This window comes from Alligator mississippiensis, chromosome 1 (genome assembly GCF_030867095.1).
Source record: "Alligator mississippiensis isolate rAllMis1 chromosome 1, rAllMis1, whole genome shotgun sequence".
Lineage (NCBI taxonomy): Eukaryota > Metazoa > Chordata > Crocodylia > Alligatoridae > Alligator > Alligator mississippiensis.
In genome coordinates this window covers 321203602-321231540 of record NC_081824.1, presented here as the reverse complement: position 1 = coordinate 321231540, position 27939 = coordinate 321203602, and the positions used below count along the sequence as shown (strand labels likewise).

At 41.7% G+C, this 27939-nt stretch overlaps 1 protein-coding gene and 1 long non-coding RNA gene across 6 annotated transcripts in view; one reads left to right on the top strand and one right to left on the bottom strand.

Moving 5' to 3' along the window:
• Positions 1 to 27939, top strand: part of NHS (NHS actin remodeling regulator) — a 370561-nt gene that overhangs the window by 41905 nt on the left and 300717 nt on the right. The gene's annotated exons all lie outside the window — the stretch shown is intronic.
• LOC109284998 (uncharacterized) lies at positions 1523 to 27242 on the bottom strand. 4 transcript variants are annotated; one of them, XR_002092664.2, is made up of 6 exons: positions 27008 to 27242; positions 24321 to 24433; positions 18172 to 18239; positions 8380 to 8467; positions 6746 to 6938; positions 1523 to 1981 (listed from the first exon to the last, which is right to left on the bottom strand). It is a non-coding gene; the product is annotated as an uncharacterized LOC109284998 (long non-coding RNA). The 4 variants fall into 4 exon arrangements; XR_002092663.2 differs by having other exon boundaries at positions 1523 to 1822; positions 27008 to 27239; XR_002092668.2 differs by having other exon boundaries at positions 6746 to 6777; positions 27008 to 27232.

Here is a 27939-nt window from a genome sequence, read left to right as displayed (position 1 = left end):
CCGGGATTCACTGAGTAGAGCTCATTGTTATGGCATTCATATCTTTATTCTAATAAAGGAGGTAATACTTTCAACTAATACTTGGATAGGAACTGTGAAAGATATTTATCACTTTCCTAAAGAGTTTTCTTTCCTTTTAATTGTAGATGTAATAGTGAAATCCTCTTTCTGCTTTATTTTTCCTTTCCCCTCTTAATTCGACATCTTTTGTCTCAATTTACAGCAAAGGCCTTGGTGGAACCTTGGGGCCACTTTAGTCAATGGGAGGTTTGCCTTTGTGGGTTTGGGGCTTCTTTATTGTCTGTGTTAACCTTTCCTGGAGACGATTGTGCGTGGGTGCACCTCTACTGGTGGGATAGCAAGGTGGAAGTGTACTGGCCTCTTCTGAGCAAGGTTAGATAATATGGGGTTATACGCTGCCCTTGCCTTCTGTAAACACTGCTACCCTTTGGTGTTGCCAGTGCTTGCAATTTTTTGAGAAAGGTTTCGTGTAAGCTGAGCCTTAGCCCAGGTATCTATCAGGTTTTAAAATTGAAACCGTCTGGGGATTGTCCACACTGGAAAAAGAAGAAGTACAATATCATTGATGGGGTTTAACCAGGTTCATTTTTGAAGGATGGATGGATAGATAAGCTAATGATCATTACTGAATATGTTAATGTGGTCACTATCCAAAACATGGCACAGTAGGGCATGGTTTGTCACTTTTCTTGTCTCCGCAATACTTTTCCCATTCTTTGGTCTGAAATTCTGAAGTGAAGCCTGATATTTCCAGTCCTATTCTTTGATGGCTGACAGTTAACTTAAAAAGATGGTTTTATTTCCTAGTGAAAGGGAATAGCTTCTGCAGCTCTCCAGCCAGAACTAAAACCAGCCTTTGATCCCATACTTCCTGTCATACCTAAGGCCAATTCCTAAAAGGAATCTGGGCCAACACAAATTGTTCCCCAGATGAGAATAAGTGGTGGACGTGTTAATGTAGAGCAGTTAGTGAATAACCCATGCTAGACACTTGCATTTGAAGGTGGCCTATCTTGTATGACAAATCAATCTTGTTTCTCAGTTTATACCATTGTTGTAGATGTTTCTTGACATTAGAGCGGTCCGCTTTGGTTCCCATGCTGCAAGCATCCCCTCCCTGTCCTAGGCTGTGCTGCCCAGGGGCGGGAGCAGGTAGAGAAGCCTGGAGGATGGAGGGGGAGCCCAGAGACTCAAGTGGCAGTAGCAGAAGAGTGATGGGGGCTGTGTCCAGACCAGGACCTTGGGGGTCACAGTTTTATAGTGGACCTTGCGGAGCATGGACCATCAGTTGGACAGCCCCATGCTACACCACAAAGCTAGCATACAGTTCATCACAACTGTCCTTCTCTTGTTCCAAGAGGCTCAGAACTGGTATTTCAGTTTAAGCTTATGCTGCATTTGCAGACTGATGTTGTGATTATCTGTGTTTACATTATAGTCTGGCAAATGCTTCAGCTTGTTGGAAAGTTAGACTCAAAAGATTCAGTAAGTATCAGTTATAAACAGTATCAATACATATAAACTTGTTTTTATTGGTTTTTAGAATGCACTTGCAAGCCAAACTATTAAAACCCATCAAGAAGTACAGCATGATGATTAGTGAACTAATTAATGACCATGTAACCTGTTAGGAGAATGACTCTTCCTGGATGTGTTATTTCTTACTTAATATTGCATTGTCCTCTGGTCTTCAGTGCTTGGCAAACATCTCTGTATAAGCAAATTCTATACCCTTTTCTTCTGCTTCTCCATTTTAATATTCTAATACGAGTAGGCTGGTGGGGTTGACATGGGTCCTAGCCTGCAAAGGAAGTTAGCTAATGAGTCCGGTTTTCCTTTTATTTACACCAATGTACATTGGAAGTAGTAATTCCAGTGTTCATAGGTGGTATGTGGAAGGAGGTTCAGTCAGTAATATTGTATAGTTGATCATTGAAAAGTTATATAAACCTAAGGCACCCTAGAAGAATAAAGAAAGAAAACCGATGAATATGATATTAATAAAACATTGTACAAGTGTATAGGTGTGTATACATTTGTGAGAAAGGGGGAGAAATTATGACAGATAGTAAATTTTAGCAAAACATGCTTAAAACAACACTATAAAACAAATATTTAGGGGGGGAAAAAAATTTAAGTGATCTCTTGATAAGCGAGAGTATAGAAGCCTAATTTGTTGCATCTTTCACCTGAAGAAAGGGTGAAACCGAAAAGCAATTAAAAGGAGACCAGAAGAAGATTAGGTTATGCAGCAAATGCATCTGCAAACACACTAATCTCCATTTTATCTTTTTCATTCTTTCAGCTCCTTGGAGGATAAGTTACACTATGTCACCAAAGTATACGTGACACTGGCTTTATAGACATGCCCTCTGAATTTGGGCCAGGGTTTGTAAACTTCCAGAGTAATGAAACAAACATGAGCTGCCTGTTTTAAGACAAGAATAAGTAGACAAGAAAAACCTGATCACATGTTTGGTTTGCATTGGATAATACATTTGCTGGAGAAGGAATGCAATAAACCTGGTATAGACTGATGGATAGAAAGATGAATAGATTAAATATATAATCTCTTAGGTTTACTACAATATGAGAGAGAGAGAGAAATTCTGATCCCACTGAAGTTGATGGCAAAGGACTTGATTCAGACCTTAAGCTTCAGTAAAACCTAGGATAGTGGCTTTCCTGAAGCTTGAACCAACTTGAAAAATTAATTCATGTTTGCTTGGATATTGAAAAATGATTATATTTCCTCGTGGCAAAGTCCCAGTATACTATGGATTAAGCCATTCACAGGTAGTGTGAGCCAATTATTTGAGTTCGCTTTAAGGAATATTCCTTGAAAGTGTGTTTTCACTGTGGAATTGATCCTGGCTAGCTTGGTCCTGGGGAAACATCCCCACTGCAAAGCCTCACCCATTCCAGACCTACAAAGCTGCATCGACAATGGTATTGTGTTTGCCTTTCACCTGGGGTGGATTTCTGGTGGGATGCCCCATTGTTCTTACCCGTGCAGTAAGTTGGGCTGCTCCATGAGTTCAATAGCTAAAGGTACCCTGGGACTAAGCCATATTGTTGCTGTCACATTAGCAAGTTGCCAGCAGGGTTTAAACCTGTCCCTTTTGCCATGCCTATGAGCCCAGGGTTAAAGCAACCTGATGCCAAAATTAGCGGTTCCCATGTGTGCATGGAAGTAGACTTAGGAGTAAGACCTGGTTATCTTTGGAGTGAAGACACAGTATTAATGGATGTATTAATGATGTAGGTGGGGGGAGTGGGAAGAGGGTGGACAGGATGCTCAAATATATATTCTCTATTCTTCCTTTCTTTGATGTGCTGATTTCTTCACTTCAAAAGTAAATAACAAATGATTCTCTCCTTCTAAAACATCCTTTCCACTCTCCTGTTTATCTTTTCTCTGTGTCTTATTGAGCAATTCCAGAGTTCACTTACAGTGATGGCCTGGGACTGTGATTAAACTGTGATTTACTAAAACCTGCCAAACCCAGGTTAAAATACTTTTAACATACCACAGCTGTTCATCATGTATAATCCTTGAGGGTTTGTTGTTTTTTTTTTAGCAGGGGGTAGAGGCATGTTACGTCAAACTGCTCTGCTCTGGAAGCTTGCGTGTCGATCTCCCCTTCTCATCCCCACACTTGCTTGCATAGCATTTCACTATGCTATTATATCTGTGTCTGATTGGTTAGAAATGCCAGTAGGTAGTTTTCTAAAGCACAAAGGACTTCCTGGATAATGCTGTGAATTCAGGTTTGTGTATCAGCTTTCATGTGTAGTCTGAGATTTTAAAAGAACACATTCAAATGGGTACACATGCAAAGTAATAGTGCAGTGATAGTTTTCAGCCATGCTGTCCTTGGAAGCAGTTCAAGGAAAGTCTCCTATTAATCAGGCCCACAAAGCCTTCAAAATCAGGACTTGGTTTAATTCAGGCTGAGCGTTAGATTTTTCTACTGTCATCATCAGTGACTCCATTCTGGATCCTGAAAGCTTTATCATGAAGTTGACAGGGCAGGCACAAAGGAAAAAATCCTAGCTCTGATGGAGCTTTCTTCCCAGGTGGCAGCTGGGAAAGGAGGAGAGGAGTGATTTAAGATATCTTGAATTTTGCATAGGGGTACGGAATTTGGTACAGTTGGCCTTAATTCCTGGCAGCTCTCCCAAGATTTGTGCAGGATTTGAAAGCCAGACCTTTTGCTTTATTCACTGCAGAAAATCTTCACTATTTTGTGGAAGATTTGGAGGAAGCTCTAAAAAAGATCTCATGAAGTTTTTGTCTGTATGAATCCCCTTTTGCTACTGGATCATATAAACTGTGCATGCTGTTACCAGAATTTGTTATGAACCAGCCTCCTTTTTGGGGATTCTGCCTGTGATCTTTTGGCCAAGGCAACAGCAAGCAACCATACAGAAGAGGTGTTATCAGAGAGGATCCAAATTCAGCCTGTTAATCCAGTCACTTTTCCAGCATTTGCTTACAGATAGGGGATGATGGATGTTCTCTGCTCAGCTTCCTACAGAAGTGTTTTTGGCTTCTTAACCATTTTGGCAGAAATTAAAAATCAAGTTAAATAATCTGCATTTAAACTTGACCTCCTAAGAGACCATGTCTGGTAACTTGGGCTCTGTGTTTAACTAATTTAACTTGTTTTAACATTGTGAGTTATTTTTAGAAACAAGTCCTGTTTTATCATAGTAAGGTTTTTAATTAATCATAATATACTCTAAGTCCCAAACATAAAAACTCTACCATCTGCCATTGGAGCCCATTTACATATACTTAAGTGCAGCATCTACCCAAGTGATGCATATATATTTCATTTTTTCAAAAATTGCTCAAAGCGTGAATGATTAATTTTGAGGGAAAAGCTCCACTGAGGCGGAATAAGGACCTGCTTCCTATCATAATATGCAGTTTTGATAGGAAGTGAAATCCTGGCTTTAAATTATGTGAAAGTCACTGAGATTAAGTATTCTTTAACTATTAAAAATATTAAATAGAAGTTAGAAAAGAAAACTAACTTTAATAAAGGTGCTGAACTATTTCAGTGATACAATATATACTACATCTGTGGGGATGACAGATGGATAGGCTAAGCATGTCAGTAGCTATGTTTATGGAATATGTCATTAGGTATCCTATGTTGACTAGGGTGTTTTGTAACTAGAGATCTTTTTCATTAGGTTAGTTACTTTCTGGTTAAATTATCCGTTAGCCAGTTAATACAACACCTGAGCATGCACACAGCACTGATCAGATGCATGATAACCATTCTGGGGCCCAGTCATACAATCTTTATTCACTGATATAGTTGGTACAGTGTAATTAACTTTAATGGGGACTCTAAATAAATGGCACCTCATTTGATCTGCTCGACACAGATTATGTTAGTGCTTTCTACCGTTAGAGTATGAAAGCAAGGCTTTTTTCCCATTTCTACAGTCCAGCTAGGCTTTCATGTTCTTGCTGATTACCACTGACCCAAAAAGTCTGCCTAGTATCCCTTTTATAGAGTATATGTCGGTGAAGCTTAAAGTCTCTTCTTCTCCCCTAGGCTTCACTCTGCTGTCTTGTCTATGCTGACAGCTGAAATGCCGTATTTCATTCATCGTGCTTTGTAGGGAAACGCTTGATCTAATAATGTCTGAATATTTTAAAAGGTTTTAGATAGTAGAAAGTGGGGAATGTTTTTAAAAAGGTCTGAATCCTGGAAAAGTGCGTGTTTATAATTTAAAACTCTTCATATTCCACACCTTCATTTCAGAGTCGTCCCTACCAGCCTTTTCCTATCCCTCTTAGTAGGTTTATAAAACTATGGCCTGCTACAATGGTCATCATATCTCAACTGCCCATTAGGCGTCTCCCTGCATTTTTAAAGGTTTAATTGTATTTGAAAGCCAGAGCAATAAAAGCTGTAAAACATTAATAAAAGAAAAATAAAACAAAATATTTTCTTATCAACTCCTGCAAAAATTCTCATTAGGTCATGTAATTCTCTAACATGAAGTATGTATATCACCATTCTTGCCTTGCTTCCAAATCTAAATATAATAAGTGTTTGGAGTTTTTTCCAGGGAGTAATTTGCAATTGATTATGCATATTGCTCTATGGACTACTCAGAAGAATATTCAATATATTTTTAACTTCTAATGCAATTTAACAGCTGGAAATAATCAAAAGAGCCAGCCTTATGTCGCTAGCCATCATTTCCTAGAAGTGGGTGCTGTGTAGATCACTGTTGCTTTAGGGAACACTGTTTGAGACTTTTTGATAGAAGCTGTTGCAGATCTAATGGCAGGATGATTCTTTCCACTTTGAGAAGCTTAGTCTACTGGATGGAAAACTGAGCAGGGTCTTGGGAGATATGCATTCTCTGCCATGTTACTATGTGTGACCTCAGCCAAGTCATTTCACCTTGAGTTGCTTCCATTTTTCTCCAGCCAGCTGTTGTTTAGGTTGCAGAACTCTTTAGGATGGGTCTCTGTACATGTTTCCATAATGCATGACAAAATAGAGCTCTGGCATAAATTGGGAGTTCCAGGATTACTATAAATAAAATAAGTAATAAAGACTAAGCTGCTTGTTGGTCAAGGGAGCATTAATTTCAAACAGTGATGTGTCTGTTCATCTTGGTTCTTATGCATTAACCTATAGTCAGAAAGCAGAGCAGAAGCAGTCAGAAGATTGTAATAAATACTTACTGCTGAATGGTTGCAGTGGCTTCATGCTTAACCTAAAATTAAGATGGAGAAAAATGCTGAGTGCATGTTTCTTCATGAAGATATGTGAATTTTAGATATATCCACAACTGGATGGTTTCTAACAGTACCGCTGCTGCAGTCTCTATTCATATGACTTCTTCAAAGCTGATTCTCTGCAATATTATTCCTCCTCCTAGAAATAAAAGCTTCTAGGTTTTATTTAAGCAATATTATAAAGCAGTAGCACAACTAGCAGTGGGATATCAGGGCATGAACCCCAGGCATCAAGTTAAAGGTTGCACTGGTGATAGGAGTTGGGGCTGCACACAAGGAAGAGGCTGGGGTCAGGGATGCTTCAGAGGTAGGTGCTGCGTGTTTTGATGTTGTCACAGAATTAATTGGAGGCTATAGGGGGCATTAACATCTTGGGTGCTTGCAGGTCCCTCTTTTCCCCCCGTGGCAGTGTTGTCTCTCAAGACAGTACTAGGTTTGCATCCTGGGTGCAATTCTTATGTTATGCTACAGGTAACAGTAAGGCAGATCCCATATAACAGGTAATGTTAACAGGTATGTAAACTTACTCAAATCTTCAGTTTTCTTAGCCTGAATAAACAAGGACATAAGCAAACAGTTTGCCTTTGTTTCCTTCCAGTTTGATTGAACATCTGAGTGAAAGCACCTAATGAACATTCAGGGACTGATCAAAGGCCAGTCGAAGCCCATAGGAATCTTTCCATTGACCTTAGAGGGCTTCTCGTCAGGCACTCAAAGTGAAAAGATGAGCACTCTTGTCCTCTCTTTTGGGGTCTGACGGGAAGTTGGTTGACTGGAACAGGTGGATTATTGGTGCAGAAATGTACACGTCGTACCTTTTCCTTTAATCAGCTATGTAGGCCACTGCGGCTGCAGTTGTTGGAAGTTTAATGAAAGATACAGAGCAATATCTCTGATAAAGTGATACCACCTTTCTGAAACAAACTTAACTGTGAAATTCAGTGGCATATGTCTGGAAACAGGGTGAGGCTTGGGAGTCCCTTTGCTCCAGGGAGCAGGGGTTGTTGAGTACCTTGTATGGCATAATAATTAACCAGAGGCATCATGAAAGAGCTCACAAATTGCTAACAGGGAGAATACTGTTGGGACTTGAACCACGTTCCCTTGTGCACCTCTCCTCCTTTAGCGCATGGTAGCCAAGATGCAACATATAGAGGGTGCAAATTACAAATGTGGGGTAGGGGAACTGAGCCATCCCAGTTCTGGCAGGGGGATAGTGCTTTTTGATCTGAAGATGCTTTGACTGATATAGAAGAGCATTCAAGATGCTGGTGTCTACCCCTCTTGGCCATCTTTACTTACTCAACTCTCCCATGAAACAGTCAGTTTCCAGTGAGAGTTTCATGATTCAGCTTGAGTGAATAAAACTTCCTTTGGGTTTAACTCAGCATATGGATTCCTGCTGCTTGGAGGTCAGGGACAAGTCTCTTTCTCTCTGACAGCTTTAAGAATGAATTTTTTCTTTGCTGGGTCTCCTGTATGCGTTATTGATTTTGCTGCTTTATTTCTTTCCTGGGCTCAGACTGTTTCTCTTGTAGTGGTAAATCCCCTAAAATGGATGCCAGACTTTAGGTTCTTACCTGCTTCTGCATACTTATGTGACTGCCACCTACTTCACCTTGCATTTACAGGTACTTGGCTTCTCTCCCATGTTATAATCTTGCAGACCTGGCAAAAGAAAAGTGTGTAAGGGCAGACAAGGAGGGGAAAGAATTGCAGTAGGGAACAGAAAGCTGACTACAGAAAACTGCTTGCTGTCTCCTGTCATTTTGCCAGCACCTATGCAAGTCAGATAAAAGAGGCAGAACCTGTGTGCAGTGCTCCAGGGCTTCACCTGTGAATAAGACATCTCTTTGATGCTTTTACATTGTGAGACTGAAAAAGAATGATGGTAATGCTGTTCAGGCAATGGGTGTTTTATGTATGTACCCCTTCCCCTTTCATTGAAGGAAGACAAGAATCTACTTCTGTGGAGCATTAAGATCCTTCAGCTAATGGACTGACTTTTAGTGTAAGGCTATTTGGAGTGCACTGATTGTTAGATAATATTGGAACACAACAAATAACCAAAATACGTGCGTGTACCCAACTCTGTGTGTGCATCAGTGTGAGTGCCATATATATGTATGGTAGTATGTAACCCCAGAGCATGAGGGGTAATTTGAAGGATATGTTCCTAGACCAATACAATTTAAGAGTTTTAAGAAGAGGATTCCCCTTCTCTATGCCAAGTAATGAGGGAATACATAAATAAATGTGAGGAAATAGGGGGGAGGGGAGGAAAGGAGAAGGGAAATCTAGATTCCTGCTTCACAAACTTCAGCACCATGTTACTTTTTTTTTTTTTTTAATACACCAAGCTATTGCAGACCTGCAGTGTTATCACAGAGCTTTAATGTTTAATTCACTTTGATTTGGTCTGCAGAAACATCAAGTGTTTCTTCAGGCAAATCCAAGGCATCTAAGGAGCACTGCTGGGAATAAAACTCTAGAAAGTCCTTCAGAGAAATTAGAGAAGGGGCATTTTATTGGTTTTTACTACAGTCCTGCAATTACACCCGATGTTTTCTGCAGTTTCTTTTGCTATTTTCAATGAGTTTGTGGGGCAGGTTTTATTTTACTAGTGTGTCTTCCTTTCTTTACCTATTCTGCATATGACCTGCTATGGCTTCCAAAGGTATGATTGAGAAAAATAAGCAATTATGTAGTTTGGGAGAGGGTGGGGACAGAAATGAAAGGTCCCTCTTGCTGTAAGATATGTAGAGTCCACTACAAAAACAAATGTATTGGAATCAGCTCATTAGAAAATGTAGCCTATGAAGAGGTCAGGTCAGCTTTTTTACTGTTTCATAAGGAGTTATAGTAAAAATTAACATTTGTTAGGGTCCAAATTCTTTTATCAGGATCCAGCCAAACTGGTTGGATATAAATAGAGCATCGAAGAATTATCTCCAGAACATGGAGCCTCTGCTGAGCAGCTGTTGAACTGCTCCATGGAGGCTTTTGGCTGAAATTACCATCCATGCTCCTTTTTGTATCTCTGTGGTAAAGATCTGTCTTCTGTTTGTTGCATGTAATGATCACCCTGTCTGTCTGATGTAGACAGCAAATGGTCATTGTAAGGAGGTGATGGCATATATGACACTGGTAGAGTTGCAGATGAATGAACGGCTATGGCAAGATCTGCCGTGCCGTAGCCATATCTAATCCCTATCTATCATGGAGAGACTCAAGGAATTCTGCACAATTCCTGGTTCTCCTGCCCTATCCCCTTCTCTACTTTTAAGCAGTAGAACAACATTTTTTCTATTGCTAGGAACCCACCACAACTCAAGAAGTATGATAAAAAATTGCCTGCACAACACTAACTTTCTGTTGGCTTTATAACAGGATCATTGTCTGAGTTATATATCCCTGACTCTGCCCACTGCCATATTACTTGGTGGTTATGGGGAAAGCATCTTCAACTTCTCTGTCTATTTTGCCATATATGAAAGTGGGGAAGACAAAAACAGACCTACTGCTCAAGAGTTGTTAAGTTAATATTGTCTTGGACTCCACATGCAAAAACAATTCCTCTAATCCAAGTTGTTGCTATCCCTTGTGCTTTCTATACAAGTACTTTTGTGCTGACACAGACTTCCCTCAAGAAGATGTTACTGGATTAACAGTGCTTAGATGACACTTTAGATATATGTATTGGATACTGTATGCCTACTGGGCACTCAGAACGCTGATGTCTTGGCATCTTGTTATCAGGAGGTAGACAGACTTGTAAAAATTCAGGCTACTAACAAAAATTGTGGCAATTGATAAAGGAATGATGAAGAAAGAAAACTAAACACATGTTGGCTAAATGTTAAGGGGGACATAACTAAGCATTTCTTATCAGTAATATATTCTTTTATTTCTACAGTGTTTTTGATTTAAGACCCATAAAGATCCTATTTACATTATTTTGGTATAATACAGATGCTTATGAACATTACGCCCCAAAGCACTCCTCCAAGGTAGGTAATAATTCTTGTATATATTTTATACATAAGTTAAACTGCAGAAAGAATAAGTAATTTCCCCATGGAAAGCCTGCAGTCAAACCATGAGTAGCAGGCAGGAATCCTGACTGTCCCTTGCTCTAAATGCAGGATCACCTGATGCTGAAGTCTACTGCGGTCATAGGAATGCTTTCTGAACAGATTGGTCCCTACGATAATCCAGATGGATTCTCAAGAGGTTACTCTCTGCTGGGGCAAAGCGGCAAAAGGTTGCATAACTAAGCTCAATAGCTGGAATCAAATAAAAGAAAATGTAGGCAACTTTTTAATGATGGAATGTATTAGGTTGTGGGATACTCTTAAAAAGGAAGTGGTGGAATAATTTGATATCAAATTGGAAGATTGGTCATCTGCAATAAACCATCACACTGCCAGCGTATCTTTAGTCCTTTCTGTTAGGGCAGAATGGACAAAGCACTATCTCCTTTGAGTTGGTGGGTGTATAATTAAAATTTGCTTTGATCAAGTAAAAAAAAAGCGAGAAAGCTTTTTCTTTGCAAATCAGCTGAACAGCTTCAAATGTGATAAAATTCTCTTTTCTATTTGTCTGAGAGACTTATTTTTTGTTTGTTTGCTCAACTCCATTTAGATAGCACCTAGATTTTTGGGGTCAAAGGAGTGCCAACAAACAACTGTAAACTGAAACAAGGAGTGTGGTAGTTGTAGTCATCTCCTAGTGTCCCTTCCCATTCTCCCTTGCTTAAGTATACATTTTTTAGTTTTACTTTATTTTCTTCCAACCTAAGAGAGGATGCAAAATAAAAAACAGAAAAAATCTGTAACATATTGCACAAAATCAGGAAATTATAGTGCAGAGGAGGGGAAATAAAGAGGAGAAATCTCCATAGAAATACTGTAATTCACTTATGAGTGATTCGGCCCCCCCCCAAAAGCTGTCTACACAATTACCACGATAGTGCATGCAGATTGGCTAAATGCATGTGCAAATAGCTAACTTGTAATTTGTAAGTGCAATTAACTGACTTTGTGTGTGCAGTCACAGTAATTGCAGGTGCCTAACTCATGTATACTGCAGAGCTTTTCATCTTCAAAGTGCTTTAGAAAATTAAACATTAATAACAGCAGTAACAGTAAAATAAAAAATATATATTTGAGAACATAAATATAGCTACTTACTTTTTTTGTAAGTTACATAAATGTAAAGCAAACAAAATACATATTCAACAAAAAAGGAGCGTATTGCGTTTTTTTCAGATATAGCTGTTTCAATGCAATTCTGGCATTATAGGCTTAAAAACAGGTTTAAGCCTACTTCAATGAGCATGTATATTCTTTGTACTGAACCCTAAAAGAAAACTTGCTGTGGAGATGGAATGTTATATGGGAAGTCATCCAGGGACTGTCATTACTTATATAGCACTGTAAATGCATGTGGTATATCACCAACGTGAGAGGAAACAAAGTCCTTCCCAAGTAGTTCACAAATACGAGAACAACAGTGTGTGTAAAACAGTACAGAGATGGTCGGTCACATTCAGCAGGTGTAGGATGGCTTCAAGAAACAGAAAAGGGTTTTGTAGAAATTAAGTGAACTAAGCATAAAAGAAATGGGGAAATGGTCCAAGTGTAGTAGGTGGTATGAAAAAGACACAAAGCTAAGTGTAGGAGACTAGTAAAATCTCACTAACTACACTCAAAGGTCTATTTTTGTTCGCAAGAACAGTGAAGGGCTTTTGTCATTCTTATCTTGCCATATAATGAGTGTACACAATACAATACAATCATGGTGGTTTTATGGTATCTTGTGTCTATTAAAAGCTTTTGTTCATTTCCACCTCTTTTCACCATCGCTGTTAATTCCATAGTAGCTTTAGCAACCCAATGAGTTTCCTGTTTGCTGGAAGCTACATCTTGTTTTCTTCTTCAAGTGGGGGTAGGTGAAACTTGACTCTCTAATAGTGCTGGTGGTCTGTCAGCCTCTTATCTGAGTAGAACACAAACCAGCTGTTTATTCCAATTAGCAGCTGTCTGTTCTTAAATCACCAGATACAGTTTTGTCCAAGCAGTAGCTACCTTTGCAGCCTTCAGGTTGTCTGTCCTCTTTAATTAGCCCTTTCTTTTCGTAGCCTGTCATTTTCTCAGTGTCTGGAAAATGACTTGAAGTCAACATCAATCAGAACAAACCATCCATTTCAGTAGGCTGTTCAGAGGATGCAAATGATCCATGAGGTCTTATAATAGTTAAAAATATTACTTTAAATAAGTCTGATATACAAGTGAATTTGAAAAGGGAAGATGCAGAGGAGTAGAAATAATATTCCTTAATATCATACAAGCATGGTTGAAAAAACTGTTGCGACTGAAATGGCTGCTTTATCAGGCGTGAATTTCTATTTATCTTCCTTTATGTGATGGGATATGAAAAATGACTCCTGGCTGGGTTAGTTTACTATTGAGATCAGGCACCTCTGACATGCCGACATATAGAGATTGTGCTCTGACTGACTTTTAAGAGATGGTATGGCTGGATGCTTCGGGTATCCTTTGCATGGGAGGGGGCACCCAAAGGATGAGGAGGCAAAGTAAGGCAATATTTGGGCAAACAGTAGTGAACCAGAGTGTGTTTATTTGAGAAAACACTGTTTCTGACTATTATAGCCTTTATCTCTAATAAATCTTACCTGAAACAATTTGTGCAAGGAGGAAAAGACCAAAAACTCTAATAGTCTGTATAATTATACTCACTAGAGTATCTAAAAATATATATATACATGTTAGTCATCAGGACTATTGAGATGTACTGATTCTTGTTTTTTTAGAAAGCAAGAATCATACATGATAACATACATTCCAGTAAGGGTTCAAAATGTCCACCGTTGATACCCTGACACTCAGAATAGCAAAAATAACAGTAACGCACATGTACGTACATTTTTTTGAGACACCTAGTGGAAGGGATAGATTCAATATCCTTGTTCCCTCTTTCAGAGCCTTTCATACCCTGTGAATTTGTGCTTGCCTTTACAGATAATCACTAGACACTTGTGTTGTTATTTGGACATTCATGCACGCACGCGCATGTACACACACACACACACACACACACACACACAGGAAAACAGCCTCTGGTGATTTGGCTAAGTTTTGTGCTCTAAAGAAATATCGGAGGAAGGGTCTTGTGTCTGTTTGTGGGCAAACCAGACTGAGGCCTCCTTGTTTTGGACAGCTGGCTTATTCCTGCAATTATAGGCATTTTGATGATGGGTTTATAGTTTCTGTTAAAGTAATCATTGACTCTTATTTAGGAAATGCTGAGCCAGCAATCAAATTGGTTGATAAGGCAAGGGGATCATAGAGGGCAAAAACTAAAAACCACTAGCTGCGCATGTGATAAAATTGCTCATGAACATGAAAGGGGAAAGGTTCATTTTAGAGTAAATCAGGCCTGGGTACACAATTAAAAGTGGGCAGGAAACGTTTCCCATTCAACAAAATTTTTCAAGATTTCTAAAACTTTTCCCATTTTAATCAGGACAGAACTAAGACGTATGGAAGTTTCCCTTGAAAAATCCAAGAGCAAGAAAGAACAAGAGAGTGGTTAGAAGAGCAGATAACAGACCGGTGATTAGAGATGTAGGGGAATGACAGAGAAGGGACTGGAACCTGTGTCTCTCGCCTTATTCCTGGTAGACTAACTGATCCACTAGCCTATTTATTGAATCTAATGTTGTTCTTCCTTTTTCCTCTCTGTGACTTTGACTAGTAATTCCAACCTGGAACCGAGAAACATTTCCTGATGACAGTTTTGCCAAAGTGGAATATTCTAACACACAAGTTTTGGAGTTGACCAATTGGCATTTTCCAGCCAAAAAGGTTATGCCACTATCCCTAACCAGCTTTACATAGAACTCCATGTACTTATTTGCTAAATCAAAAGGGAAGGGGAAAAAGAGGGGAGAAAAATTAAATGCTCAAATTGTCTGATATAAATTGGCAAAAGATACAGAGGGCGCATCTACACGTCATCATATGATGATATTGCTATGGTGCTGTGCTTTAGCACTTCCTTTTGGAAGTACTAAAGCATGGCGCAGTATGGGTGGTTACTGTGCTGTGCAGGCGAGGCATGGTTAGATTTTGCTGGTACGTCGTCATAGTGGCACACTATACCGGGGGAGTGCACTGTTTCAGCATTGTAGCTGCTGATCGCATGTAGACCTGTGTGATCACTATGTCGCCATAGCACTCCATACGGCGATGTAGCGCATTGCTACATCGCCGTAGGGCGATGTGTAGATGCACGCAGAAATTCTGAGCTACAATCTGGTTTGTCAAGCCAAATGTGTTCTGTAAAAGAGATCTTTCCTCGGTTTTGTACATTGTTCTCAGCCTCAGTGTCCACTCAGATTTTTTTCTGGAAATGTGGGGCTTTTACAGCCATAGTTCCTGTTAATTTTTTTCTCTCTCTGTATTCCTATTACAGTACAGTAGTGCCAAGAGTTGAGGACACCTGACACTATTGACAATAGTCACATCTCTGTCCCAGCTGATATGATAGTTTGATTAGTTAGAATGTGAGGGACCCAGTCCACAACAGATTTCTCTGCTGGAGAATGGAAATGAACTCTAGTCTCTCCAATCGCAGACCAGAGCCTTAATCATTGGACCTGCTTTCCCCATCATTAAGAGGAAATGCCCACAGAGCAAAGCTGAAATATCTTATCTTGGGCAGAGTTGGGGAAGCTTGTGTTGCCTTTTGCGAATGTCGTACACAGAAAATGTATACAAGGTGCAGGAAGGGCACTGAAGGTGAAATCCTGGCTCCATCTGAAGTCAAAGCAATGCTGCCAATAGTTCAGTGGTGTCAGGATTTTGCACGCTGCCAATTTCTAGGGTTAATAAAGCCAGTACTCAATTTATCAAAAAATGGTTTTAATATTTAATACTTTTTAATACCTGCTGAACTAGCAGGTTAAAGGATAATTAGGAAGTTTTTTAAATTTCATCCGTAGGTCAGTCATAGAGTTTAATCAGAGAGCTCTGAAGACACAAATCATAGATATGAGACTTCGCCTTTGGCTCTCTGGAGTTGTTACAGCCAAATGGGGCATACTTTGCTCCGAGAATTTTCAATGCAGAATTCTGCAGCACAGAAACCCATAATGGTTTCTTTGGAACCATTAATGTTTCTCTCATCACTATGCTGCTTTGGACACAATAGAGCTGTTTCAGGTCTGTTGTTTCAACCCTTCCTTGTGGGGCTGTTTGTCTTAAATATGCCTGACGTGCAAGAAACTGCAGTTGCTTTATTACAGATGCCAAATCTGCACAAAACAATAGGATACAAAGGTCCTTATTTGATCAAAAGAATAGTTTGCTGGATCTATGCAGTTATAGCAAGTAGGTGGCTTTGTGAATTTTTCTGGACCTCACTTTCGCCCAAACCCCAGAAGTTTAAAAGCACCAGATTGTTTATAAAAAAAACAAACAAACCTGTTTAAAAAGGAAAAGTTCAAATTAGAATGCACTTGGCAAGTACAGCATAATACCATGTGCACCATGGGGACTAATCCTACCTGCTTGGGAGCTGGACTGGACAACATAGGAGATCTTTCTTTACTTATTTTTGATAATCCTATGCATGTCATTCTATGGCATTTGCAGCTTTTGAGAACTCCAGTGTGAACTGTCTGTTAGCTCCCAGACTAAGATTAACTATCAGAATGAACAAATGAATGGACTTCTGACAAAGTTTCAGATCATTGTCCATACTTTCATGGAATGTGATAGTTTCTACCTTAGTGCTCCAGATCTTATCCTATATTCTTACCGGATTCTTTTTCTCCAAAAGATAAGTGGCTTCTTCCTGATCCATTTCCTACCCTAGTACTTTTGTTTCCTTTAATTAACTGCTCCCTGGCTTTGATAAAAATATCAGTAGCAACAGCCATTATCTGACTAAACTGAGAACTCTTTTTTCTCTGTGGAGCTGTGTGAGATATTCCCCTGGGAGCATTCTTCATTTGGTCCATTGTCACAAGTGTGCTTTAAAACAGTGTGACATTTTGAGAGGAGGAGCTGTTTGTAATATCCTTTCTGGTAGTCTGTGTATACATGCATGAATGTCAAGGTGGAGAAGCATCACTTATCAACAAGCACGTCTACACTAGATATTTACTGTGGAATAGACTAATTAGCTCCACAGTAAATGTTATGTATCTGTTAGGCTGGAGTAAACTAATTTACTCTGCAGCATGATAGTACTTGTATTTACTAGTACTATCCTGCTGCAGAGTTTTTCACTCTGTAGCAGTGCATGTGTAGATGCTGCCCTGGCTGGCTGGGACATGAGGGTGCTTCAGTGCAGGGGTTGTCTGCTGACTAGCCCCTCACTGGGGCACACTCATACCCCAGCCAGCCCCTTCTCAACATGACATTGGGTTTTTTTGAGAAACATTTTAAAATAATGATAAACTCAGGATTTTTTTTTTATTTACCTTCTAATTTTGAGCCTCAGGTTCTTGTTTCCAGTATTTTTTCTCCATACCCATGGGAGCTAAAACTTTCTTTCACTTTTTTTTGCAAAATTAGAATTTTAGTCATCACCTAATTACCCAATTCCAGAGCTGAGGCTTAAAGAAAAACACCAATAAATAAATAAATATAAGTCTGAGAGCTGGAAATACTGCATAGGTGACGAGGCTGAATATAATCTCCGCCACTGTAAGTTTTAGATTGAAAGTTTAGTTTATTGGAAAAAAACTTTTCAGAGCAAAAAGGGTCATACTATATATGGCAACGTTTGCCTCCACTATTTCCTAATGAATTGCTGAGAAATGGCGAGCATGTTTCATACTGCCCAGTGTTTGGCTGGTTAACTCCAGTTTCCTTTTTCCCTTCCTTTATGCAAGTGCTCATGATAGAAGAGGTATAATTAGAGAGACTGCCTGAGGGAAGACATGGCTCCCGACCCATGCTTGGAAGACTGTGTTGATCTCTAGGCTAGGGAATATTTTGTGACATTTTTGCTTCCAGTGCCTGGTTTTGATTTGTTGTTTTAAAGATTATTGCCAGCTAAAAAGACCCTACAGCCTGTTGCTGTGTGTTTTTTATCAACCCATCACCCCTTTCCACTCCTGGTTTACAACTGTCTTCTCTATTTTTGTTATTTCTCACTGACCACTTCAATGTTGTAGGATTTGTTTGAGAGATTTTTTGTTTGTTTTTTTGTCCCCTTCACCTCCCTCCTCCAGTATATTACAGCTTTAAGCATAACCTCTTGAAAGAGAGACTCATCAAAGGGTTCTCAATTAAAGGTAGGAGAACATAAAAGCAAAATTCTTGGAGAGTGAATACCTTGGGGCTTTGCTGATAGGGGACTGTACCTTTCCCTTCCAAGTCATTGATGCCGGCTGTTGAGTACCCTGCATAAAAAGAACGGGTGGTTACGATCGAGCTCATAAACAGGATAAAATCACCACAAAATGATTTATAAGCATCTTTGTTAGCAGCCTCAGAAGGAAGGCCAGGGCTTGAGATGAGGTGGGGATTGAACATCTTCTTGCCCTTCAAGGGATGAGAGCTGGTTCTGTCCATTGGTAGGGCAATGGCACTTGGTGGAGCACAAGTTCTTTTGACAAGGGATTTCATCCTCCAGGATCACAAGATTAATGTTTCACAGGCACTTTTATTTGTTCAGTTAATGAGAAAGTAGAGATGAAAGTAACTAAAAATGCAGCTTCACCTTTATCACCTTGTTGGGCATTTCACGTGGCCTCGGCGTAGCTGACTTATCTTATTAGAGCAAATATCATTTGAAAGACAAACACGGACAACGCATAAATGCATAAAAACCCCCCAAAAGAATTAAAACTATCCAGTGAAATTAGTGAAGTGTGTAAGACCTGTGGTTTTATCACAAGGCATTCTACCCACATCTTTCACTATCAGCTACAGGCTTTGATGGGTTGGGGTGCATATGTGTGTACAACTTGTCTACAAATGTACTTCTTCAGTGCCCCTCTCTGTCTGCTGCAGGAGACAGGATATTGAGCTCCTCTATGGTAACAGGCTCCTTTGTTCCCTTTAGAAGGAGTTTCCAGTATTTTGATATAATGTGGATTTCAATGTGGATGCGTTTTTGCAACCTCCCCACCAATGCAGGGATCAACTTGTCTTTATTCTGTGTAATAAGCAGATGTTTACATCCATAAATAAGATGCCAATTACAGATACTTGGAGACTGAAAGGAAGAAAAACATTCCCAAGGCCCTGTGGCATGTTTCTGGAAATATAGTTTGTTCTTTTGTAGCCTTTTTGCACTGCCTGGCTTTGTGTCAGAGGAATGATGTGCCTCCTCAGTGCAGAGAAAAGCATAGAGTATTAGCTGAAAATTACCATTTCTGTGGAGCAGGTAGAGGCTGTCAAGGGCATAGTTCACAATGTGCACTCATGACTACCTTATTTTGCAAGCTGTAGGACGACTGCAGCTGCTCAGGGGTTTTGAAAGAGCATCTCCAGGAGCTAAGGTTATAATAAATAAAGGGACTTGTTGTGAGAGAGACCTAGACCAACAGAACTTGGATATGGTGGAGTTTTTAGTTTCTTTAAAATAAAATATGACAAAATAAAATTAAAAGCATTTTATTTTATTTTCTGGTTTACAGGTTTTTAAACATTCTTCACGTAGCGCAAAGTGGATACACTTACCCCGGTATGAAACTCCTTATACTAGCATACCTATTCCTGTAGGGAAGGGGAATAAGCTATTATGGTAAGATGCATCTTTATACTGATATTGCTAAGTCCACAATAGCAGTTGTACCATTTTAATTATATTGATATAAAATTGACACCCTCTTCCCTGCCCCAGTTGAAATAGTTAAAGAGCTAAAAAAATGCATCGATAGACCAGGTGTTACAGGGATGTAAGATGCAACCCTCTCAATCTGTTCCTTTCCTTACTAGTGGAATGGCAGCAGCAGTGGAAGAGAGGTATTCGCTGAAGTAAATCTCCTCTCCTTCCTAAGCTACTTTATCCCAAAGCTATGTTCTACTCCACAAGTTTCCAGACTGGCATGAAAGCTGAGCATTGGCTCCTCCTAGTTATAGATGCTAAGTTGCATCAAAATATTAAACACTTCTTTTTATAAAAGTTCCATTCTATGAAATCCATGACAGCAGTTGCCACAGGGCTGCTATGTGATTTTGAATGGGAGAAGATGTGTTTACAGCACAACGGTAGACACTACAAAAATGCTGAGAACCTCTGTTCTTTGTATTATGCCATTGATTTTGGAGCTGGGCATCATAGCAAATTTATCTAATGGAAAAAGTAAGAATTACCTGAAATATAAAATAAACTGATATACAAAATCTTGAAGTAAAACTCGACTATAGGTTACATTTTCAACACAATGGCCTGTGACTTGCAAGTGTAAGTCCCATGTTAATTCAGTAACTATTTAAGTAAATTCTGGATACTTGGCAGTGGTTTCATTTAGAGGATAAGGTTAAAGGTGATTGTAGATGAAGCTGAAAAATGCTTTTAAAATTTTTAAGTCTACTTTGAGGCCATAAAGACAAAAAATAACATCAGCATTTCATCCATTTTAAATCCACTTCTCACTCTCTCATGTACATTCTCTGTATTTTATGGGAAGCATTATATTACAAGGGTTAACTTTCATGTCATCTCATTGAAGTAGTGTTTCAGGTACTCAGAAATGATATCTGCTCAAAGTGAGAGTAAGACCATTGTCTCAGTGTTTCCATGTGTCTAGGTCCTGGGTTTCTGACTCTCGCATTATTTACTGGAACTTTGATCAATGAACACTGCATTGAGGGCTCGTTCCTCCTAATTCTGGTTTTATTCGGGTGATGGTTTAACTTTATGAAGCCTATAATTTACTCTGTTGACATCTCTATGCTGGGGGTGTTTCATTTTGTTGACCTGCAATAATTCCACAACAATTCGTTGTTATCAAGAGAGAACTGCTTTCCATTTTAACAATGCTTACTAGAAACACTACAGCCAATAGACAAGTGAGTGAGTACTATAACAAAGTACATGCAAATCAGGAAAGAATTTTTTGGAGGGGACTCCCTCTTTGGTAAAGTAAAAGTGGTTTATTCAGTATTTGTATTACAGGGAGGAATGGAGAAGCTTCTAAAATGCTACTAGCCTTGCTGGGAGTATCGTGTTCTAAAGATACAATCTTTGCAAGCCTTCGGATTCTGCTCCATGTTGTTGAGAACTCTTGGAATAAACCAATTACTATTAATGTTTTACATAGTGCTGTAGGAGTGAATATTTGTTTCAGGAAGAGAAACAGAGCGGCCTGCTGAGTTGTATATATCATCCCTCAGCTGTCAAGTTAAGGGGGTGGATACTGAAGGGTAGGGAGGAACAGTTGCTTGAACAGTCAAAGCTCTGAACTTGATGTACAAAGTGACCTTCTAAAAGGAAGGGCTGAAGAGGCACATATGTAGAAAATGGCATTTTAATGCTTTTTTTAAAAAAAACACTGTAATGTTCTTTAATTTTTACTGAACAGTGGTAGACGACTATTTTTTCTGAACCACAGATTGTATCAGGATTCTGAAACTTGATCACATGGAGGGATATTATTTGCTATACTGTGCTTGGGCACTTCTAGCTTAATGGAGGGTTAAAAAATATCAGTTCAGACTCCTCTGAGGGTACTTCTGTACTGCTGTGATTGCCATGTAGTGTAGATCAGGGGCCAGCAACCTACAGCCCCTGAGTCTAGATTCAGCCCATGAAGAGACAGGATCTTGCCCATGGGAGCTCAGGGAATTGGCAGCATGCTTCAGCCACAGCAGCACAGGTGGTGTCCCCCAGGTCCTGTCACATGTATATCTTGGACAGCTGTCTACAAATTCAAATTCACTGGGGGGGTGGAAACAGCAAGGGATAGGAGATGCTCTGTTTACCAGGGCGCCCCTTGAAGTAACTAGAAATTACAACCACAAACTGACAGAAAGCAGATTCAGGTTAGACATCAGGAAGAACTTTTTTATGGTAAGGGTTGCCAGCATTTGGAATGCCACCTCTGAATAAGCATCTGGGGCAGGTGCCCCACTTGCCCCCCTCATGTTACTCTAGTGCAGGGGCAGGCAAATATTTCGGGTGGAGGGCTGCTTACCCAGTTTTGGCAGGCTGTCGAGGGCCGCATGGGTAGTCTCGCTCCTTGACAGGTGCCTCACCACCTACTCACCATCTTGGGAGCAATGTCCTGGGACGAGTGTCCCAGGGCCGGCATCGGTGGGGCCAAAAGCGGGGCACAGGCTGGCAGGGGTCTGTGAAGCCGGGCTGGGCTGCACCAGCAGGGAGAAGGGGGAGCTGGCCCAGTTCCATAGAGCCCCTGCTGGCTGGGACCCCGTGCTCCTGCCACCCTGCTCTGGGCCCCCCCAGCACTGAGCCCAGGACACAGGTGCAGGCCCTGTGCTCCCGTTGGTACCCCACCCACTCACTCCCAGTGGCCCCCCAACCCTGTGGTGCAGGTGGGGGGCAGGGTACAGTCCTGACCCCCTGCTCACCGGCAGAGAAGAAGCTGGTGCTGAGCTCAGGGAAAAGTGGCCCCTCGCCCACCCTGTGGCCAGCGCTCCCTGCTGCAGGTGCTTGCAGCCCATGTAGGGCTGTCTGGAGCAGGCACAGGCAGCCCCATGTGGGCTGCAAGCAGCTACAGTGCAGGGCAAGTGAGGGGCCAATTTTCCCTGTGCTCAGCATCAGCTTGTAACCTGGCCCTGCTTCCAGCCTGGCCCTGGCTTGCCACGCGGGACAGTGTTGGCTGCTGCCACCTGCCTGGAGCTCGCGTGCTGGGCAGCCCACAGGCAGCAGTGGCAAATACTGCCCAGTGCGGCAAGCAGGGGGGCCGCAGCTGCTGTCGCCACATGCAACCCTGACAGGTGAGCCCAGAGCTGGTGCGGGGCCCAGGCTGGCAATGGGGCCGGGTTACAAGGTGGTGCTGAGCATGGTGGGGAAAAGCGGTCCCTTGCCCACCCCGTGCCTGGCTCCCCGCACTGCAGCTGCTTGCAGCCCATGTGGGGCTGCCTGTGCCTGCTCTGGACAACCCTGCACGGGCTGCGAGCAGCTGCAGCAGGGAGCACCGGCCATGGGGCCGGCGAGGGGCTATTTTGCTCTGTGCCAGGAAGGAGCCTGGAGAAAAGCTGAGTGCAGGGGGAAGGGGGGGGGGAAAGTGGCCCCTTGCCCGACCCGTGGCTGGTGCTCCCCACTGCAGCCACTCGCAGCCCATGCGGGGCTGTCCAGAGCAGGGACAGGCAGCCCCATGTGGGCTGCAAGCAGCTGCAGCATGGGGCTATGGCCACGGGGTGGACGAGGGGCCACTTTTCCTCCCCCCTGCGCTCAGCTTTTCTCCGGGTCACTTTTCCCCAGGCTCCTTCCCTGCCCGGGGCCCTCCCCTCCCCTGCCCTTCCTTCCCCTGCCTTTCCCCTACCCTTCTCCCTTACCTGAGGTTCCAGCTCGGGGCAGCCACGTGCTGGGCTGGGCCTGGCTCGGGCCTGTGGGGCCCTGCTGCTGTGGGAGCCCTCTGGGCTTCCCCTGGGTCCTACTGCCCTTGGTTCCTGTCATTTTTGACAGGAACCAAAGGCAGATTGATATTCATTTCCTAAATCTTTTAGGGGCCCTGTGGGCTGGATAGAATGGCCTTGCGGGCCAGATCCAGCCTGTGGGCCGTATTTTGCCCACCCCTGCTTTAGTGGTATTCAGCTACCCTGATCCTTTGGCTAGGCTACTGTTACTGTAGTAGTAGTAGTACTAGCTAGTTTAAATTTTTCTCAGTTATGTCCATGCTACAACAGTGATTGCTGTGTAGAGGTACTCTGCGAATTGTAAGGAGTCTCGTTTCCTCAAAGCCTAAGTTTCTCAGCCAACTATTGGTTCAGTGTCCTTTGCTTTTGCTATAAGTGTAAAAGAAGTAATGCCAGAAGCAACAAAGCAAGCTCTAACCTGTTTAAGGAAATGTAGCAATGTATTTCTGGAGGTGGTTGTGGTTTATTTAGCTGTGAAATTGGAGTATCTTATTTTCCATGTACTGCCATACCTTTAAATTCCTAAGCAATCTTCCTGTGTGTGCAGGTCTCAGCAGCCATGCTTGTATTTGGCCCTCAGGACAGGCTAGAGGAGGGCAGGCAGGGAGGCATATACACGTACACATATACAGAACTCTCCCTTTTTATTTATTCTGATATTACTTCTTTCCTAAGGCCTGTCTACATGTGAAAATTTAAATCTTTAAATTAAATGGGTTTAAAACCTGCACCCGGTTCATATGTGGAATTAAAACTGATTATGGTATTTTAGTTTGTCCCTGTAATTTGCCAGTGTGAGCTAGCCCAATGTAAACCAGTTTTAAACTCATCATAAGCATGCCCACAGACAAAGGTGCCATGGTTTCACTATAGTTCTTTTAAAGAAGCATGAGCCCTGGTATATGACCAATATCTATCTAAAATCAAGGTACCTGATTCAAGGAGAGTTCTTCACATGGATGTCATTTTGAAGCAAAACTGATGCCAAACCAAACCAAGACAAAGGTGCCTTCTTTTCCCTTCCTGCACAGGTCTTGTCCAGTACCTTGGGAAAACCATGCCATATGGTTATTGTGGGTCAGCTTCTAAAATACAAAATCCGATCTCAAGCATCACTTTTTAATTTTTCTTTCATTTTTCCCCCCAAACTTTAGTTGAATGCCTACAGTGTGGGATCTTTAGAGAATGAAAGTTCATTTACTCAATTTGGTTCATGTTTCAAAGTTCTCCTTCGTGTTCCCACTTTTTTTTGGTCAGCCAAATTCCTTGTTGTTGAACCAGAGCTGTTGTATCCTTGCTCCATTAGCTGTTACTGTTTATGGAGATGTTAATGTAAATGAGGGCAGTCTGGGGGAGGAGATGAATCCACAGGCCAGAGGAATTGTACTGTTTCCCTTTCTCAAGGCTTTGCTTGACACCGCATGTTTTACTACAGGTCTGGTGCTGAGTGAGACAAATCATATCAGATGAAAGTCTGTGTGATCTCACTGACAGTAATAAGGACCAAGGGACCCCTTATTCCCTCCCCTTCCCAATTCTAATACCACTGTAATTTTCTCTCACCTCAGCGCATTGTTTTGAGCTCAAAGGCCTGGGTTCCTTTAAAAGGCTTTTTATGGTACAATCGTGTATGATTGAAACCACATTTTTATATGCGTCAAAACCAGTTCAGCAGTTAAAAAGAAATCATAATATAGATTGGATCATATTTCCTAAGTGGATGTCACTAGCTAACTCTTTTGTTATACCATTTAGCTACATGGAATTAAGCGAGAGTTTACTATTAAGTGGTTACATATGGGTCCTATTAATTTACACACTCTGGCATTGCTTTTGACTAATATCTTGTCAAATAGGTTAACATTTCAAAATGTCTCTAAACCACTGAACTACAGGGACCCATTATTTCCTGAGTGAAAGCCAGTCTGCCGAGGAGTTCATGGGCTGGAACAGTGTTGCAGTGTTTACATTTGAGAAGCTTTTCACTTTTTGTATTTTGCAAAACAAAAGTAAAACAACAGGACATTTTTCCCCTTTGGGGATTTTGGGGGGATTTTTTTGCTTTTCTCAAACCTCTACAAAGGGATATTTTTCCCAACTGGGAAAAAAAAGAATAGAAAGGAAATGAGAGGAATCTTTCGTCGCCTGTTTCTCATAGACCACTGCTCTTATTTTGGAAAGGGAACTCTCATCTTCCTTTCACTCTGTGCACGCATTCTTCATTCATCCCTCCTAGAATGGGCTCTTTTTCTTTTGGCAGCTTAATTAAGAAAGGTTAGAAAACCCTGTGTAGATGGCTCTTTGATCTCTGCTCTACTGGCCTATGAAATGCATTTGGCCCACACCTCAGTCCAACTGAAGCTCTGACATCTGCTTTGAAACCGTTCCAACCCAGCACTGGCCTGCCATCAACTTAGTTGGGGTTGGTTTGTGTGAAGTTGAGGGAAACGGGGACAAGAGAGTGGGAATTCTGTAATGCCTGATGCCACTTTCTACCTTCCCTCTTCGTGGCTGCCTGTTCGGCAGTTTCTCACTTGGTTACCTCTATGCATGTCTTCATGTAGCTCACTAGGCATGTTGTGAAATCTCTGACCTCTTTTGCAACATCCACACTCTGTCCACGTTTAAGCTCTTTTTAAAAGACTGCAGTCTGCTAAATTGAATGCATGCAATGTATTTGATTTGTAAATAAAATCTTGTTGTGTTGTCTTTTTTTCCCCCTACACTGTCTACTTGTCTGTTTAGTGTTAATACGTCAGAGAGGGAGCTATGCCATTTTTAATGTCTGCAAACAATCTAGCACATTGTAGGTGCTATCCAGAAAAAAAGTAATTGTAGCAGCTCCTTCCTGCTCCACACCATGGGCAACTGGTGCCACCTTAGTCAGGGGGGCACATGCCCCCCCCCCCCCGTGACCAGTCCCACGAGTTGTGGGGGAGGTCCCCCTTGGCTGATCCCGCCAACTGGGGAGGGGGGTCCCCCCATGGCCAATCTCGATACCTGGGGGGAGGGGTGGTCCCCTCACTGCTGATCCCATGACGGCTGATCACTGAAGCCGCTTTTGGGAGTGGCTGTGGTCACTTCTGGGAGCAGCTACAGCGATCGGCTGGCATTTGCAGGGGGGAAACTGGCACTCCTGCCTGCCCCCCGACCCCCTACCCATTGCTTAAGTGGCAAGCACAGCTGGTCAGGGGGTGCACATGCACCCCCTACATGTCACCACTGCTCCACGCTATGCGTGTTTTCTTTGTCTATGCCTCTTTTTTATGCCTTTTTCTGAGATAGCTAGATTGGGCTGCCATGAGGGTGCATAGCTGAGTTCACATCGTCTTCATTTTGAAGCCAAGATCACACCAAACAAAAGCAGAGCTGCATTCTTTTCTCTTCCTGCCTAGCTCCTCTTTAGAACAGAGCTTTTCTCTCTCCCTTCTTTTTATGGACAGATTTTTGGTAAACATGTCATTTTGCAACAGGACAAGCCAATGAAAGTCAAACTTCCTCTTTTCCAGCTTGTAAACATATCCTGGAACAATATGCTCTGCTTTGAAATGCTTTCCAAAGAGAATCTTAAGACTTCCCTCCCTCCTTCTCTCCCTACCTCCAGCATTTCATGACTCACTTGATCAGAGAAACATTCCCTTTTCTCCTATACAAGGCATTTCCAGGCAGGCTCCTCAGGCCAACAGAGATTGTGTAGAAGGAAAGCTGCTCTCAGGTTAGCTATTCCTCCCAGGACATGCAGATGGTTACTGGCTGTTGAAATGTCTTGGGAGTCTTTGGGCTTTGGTCCCGTATTGCAATCTACTAGAGCAGGAAATTTTTCTTGGACACTGTGCCTTTGCCTTAATCAGGGGGATAAAGTTCATGGGCACAGTACAGTAGACTGAATCTTTTTTATTACATGCTCCTTCTAAAACAAATAAGTTGGCCGTTTGTTCCTTCTGCTCTGTCAGTAATGCATTACTTATTAAACTACTGCTTCGTCATGTGTCTGAGGTGAAAATAAAGTCTAAATAGCATGCAGGAAATAACTTAAAAGGGATTTAAAATTATCTGCACTGTTCTTAAGGTAGCATTGGCTAAGAATACTTCAGAGCCTGTTGGTACGTGGTGCGGCTGCCTGATGAAGTGCAGAACTTGCACAATTGGCGGTAATTACACAGAAATGGAATGGTCTCAGCCTGTTGGAGCACACTGTACTTCCTGACCCAGGGACTGTACAGTATGCAAATTCCTGTACTGTGTCCACTTTGCAGCTTCCCAGACTGCCCAGCACTCCCACATAGACTCCACAATAGTGCAGTGCGGGCATGGGAGTTGGCTGTTTGCTCAGGGTACCGGGAGAGCTCAATGCCTGCAGGAAGTGGCATTATATGGCCACCTGCATGCAGAAGCAGGACTGTGCTGGGAGGGGCATGGGCTCTATTTCTTTGCAGGTGTATTCCTAGTCACTGGTGTAGGCGAGATGTTCAAGGTGACTTATTCTGACATCCTGCCTGACTCAGGCCTTTATTAGCACAGTGTCTCCAGGCGCCTTTACTCAGGCAGAAT